The following is a 2500-nucleotide window of genomic DNA, read 5'->3' as shown; positions in this document are numbered from 1 at the left end:
GAAGATTTGTACATTGACAGTAGAGAGTCGTTAAACCTTTCTTTTAAAAAAGTCAAGTGAAGGAGCGTTGTGTTTGAGTACGTTCACACCATGATACAGTATACATGATTTACTTTATTTGGAGCAAGCTGCAGGGAAACAGTATTGTTCAACGTTATTGATTTGTAGGCAAATAATGCTCAAAAGTAAATATTCAAATTATTATATTCCAACAACACTGTGCAGAAATCTTTTTTCTTCTTTACTTCTCAAGACCACTCCTAGTCCGAATCACTCGTTTCTTAGATATATGAACTACTCTAAGGCTAGATTTACGAATAGCTCCCAGATTGTGATGCAATTGGTGAGATACGGGTATACTAGTGGGAAGTATATTTGTTTCCGAACACGTTTGTTTAATAAGCTACGGATGTGATAAAGAATGCCACATGTTTTACTGATCATACTGTTTGGGTGGTTTTGTGGATTTTCTTCGGATCTTTCTTTCTTTTTTTAAGCTATTAAGGCTCAATGGCAAAGTTTTGTTGAAGCTGACCGAAAGAAATTATAATGTGCTACGATCGAATCGGATGAGTTATACACAAGATCCCATGACACGAAATTCTTGAAGAGAGTGACGTAACTGAAACCTCTGTATGTTACAGAAGTTGTGTTGTTTGTATTTATGTAAGGCTATGTTGTAAATAGAAATAAAATCAGAAAGTGATTTGAGATGAGGGGTGAACTATACCGCTGGTTACTAGGTTCGGTTACTTATTGGTCCACATGTGATCAATGAGTGTCGCTGACGTGGGAGTGACGTGTAAAAATAAAATCTGGAATTTCAAAAAGATCTTGAACTTGTGGTTAAAAGTTAAAATCACCGGTGATCATACAAAATTTGTTTTCGATAATAATTATACTACATACATATTTCATTTGACTTTGGAACCGACAATTATGTTATGTAAAGATGTTTAAGTTCGATAAAGATAGTCTCGAGGTAATGCTCCGTGATAACGAGGTCTGGTCCCCAAAAATAATTCCGTCGGTCGTTTACATGGCGTGAATAATTGCTATGGTATACAGTATAGTTGCTGAAAATATAAAGATGCTGAATATCCCCAGATTATTTCGTTTCATTAAAGCCCATAACATCAAATGTGTAACTTATGGAGCATAAAAGTGTCAAAATGAAGAGGAATGCTATTGATACTTAGAGTTGCGATAGATAATCCAATATTTATTTTCCGTAAAACATTGTGGCTGATCTGCGAAATGATAATTACCATTTGGATTTTCAAAATCCAAATAGTGATTATCAGGATCTACATCATTAAATCTTCTTGGCCAACAAAATAAAAATGATCATAACACATATTGCTCATGCTTCGCAATGAAGAAAATAAATAATTGAGAGTCCATTAATTTGTTGTGTCCAAAACCGCTAAAAGGAAATAGATAGTCTATCACCAGAAAGCAGCTCGACGGTCTGGTAGATGACCTTGGACTCACAAGGATGCCTGACAAAGGTTGGGCGTCCTCCTGAGCCGCTGGTCCTTCTGAGGAGGCCCATAGGAGGCTCCTCTGGACAACGCTCTGAAATCTCCGGAAGCGGGAGGTGGGTTCGAGGATAAGAGAGCCGGAAGTTGGAATCTGCATCCTGACATCTGTGGGAAGTTTTCCGTAGACGAAGAGACTGGCGAGGCTGCTGCATTTTGCTTACGAGGGGTTGAGTGAGGTGAGGGGGTGGGATACGGTAGTTCAGGGTCCTTTAACCTGGCAACTCCGTCCGTTTGAACGCGTGTGTCCCTAACCACCAAGGTACGACAATTAATCAAAGAAACTGAATTTTCCTCACCTTGCTCCATGATAAGCGCATATGTGTTGCTTCCTTGCAACTCCAGTCCCGGCGCACAAATCTTCGTTTAGAAAAACGTTCGTTCCTCGCAGTCTCTCGTTGTAAGTAGGATTCCCTTGGCAACGCTTACCGTGGCGAGAATTTCCTGATTCGTTAAACACGAACAAAAGTCTGAGTAATGTTCAAGTTTATTAATCTGACAACCTTCAGTTGGCATTGTTCCCAATTTTCTCCCGGTTCCTCAGAGGTCCGCAGATTGTTACACCGACCTCAGGTCGCTTCTTCATCTGCGACCTGAGCTGGGTGTTTTCGCGGATGGCGGCCAGGACCTCGGAGGAGAGTCGCTTGTTTTCTTGCTCCGAGAGAGTGAGTTTGGTTTTCAACTCATCCACAGTCGCTTGAGTGAACACCAGGCTGTTTCTTCAGTTAATGATGTTTCTCTGTTGATTCAAGAAGTGCTTGCTAAGACTCGAGATCCTTAACTGTCAAACAAATGTTTAGGTAGTTTGTCAGGTGGACAAGACAGTGATGAGGTCAGAGGAAAAACTTGACAGGGGGTGGGGGCATTGTAACCATCCAGGTTACAGTTTTACAGAGTTCAAATTCGAAACATTATCCCATAAATCACAATGATTATTCTTTTTACATTAATGATTTATT

This window comes from Penaeus japonicus, unplaced genomic scaffold (genome assembly GCF_977035675.1).
Source record: "Penaeus japonicus unplaced genomic scaffold, GWHDUDI00000001_assembly GWHDUDI00000035, whole genome shotgun sequence".
NCBI classification, from domain to species: domain Eukaryota; kingdom Metazoa; phylum Arthropoda; class Malacostraca; order Decapoda; family Penaeidae; genus Penaeus; species Penaeus japonicus.
This window is presented reverse-complemented; position numbering follows the sequence as displayed.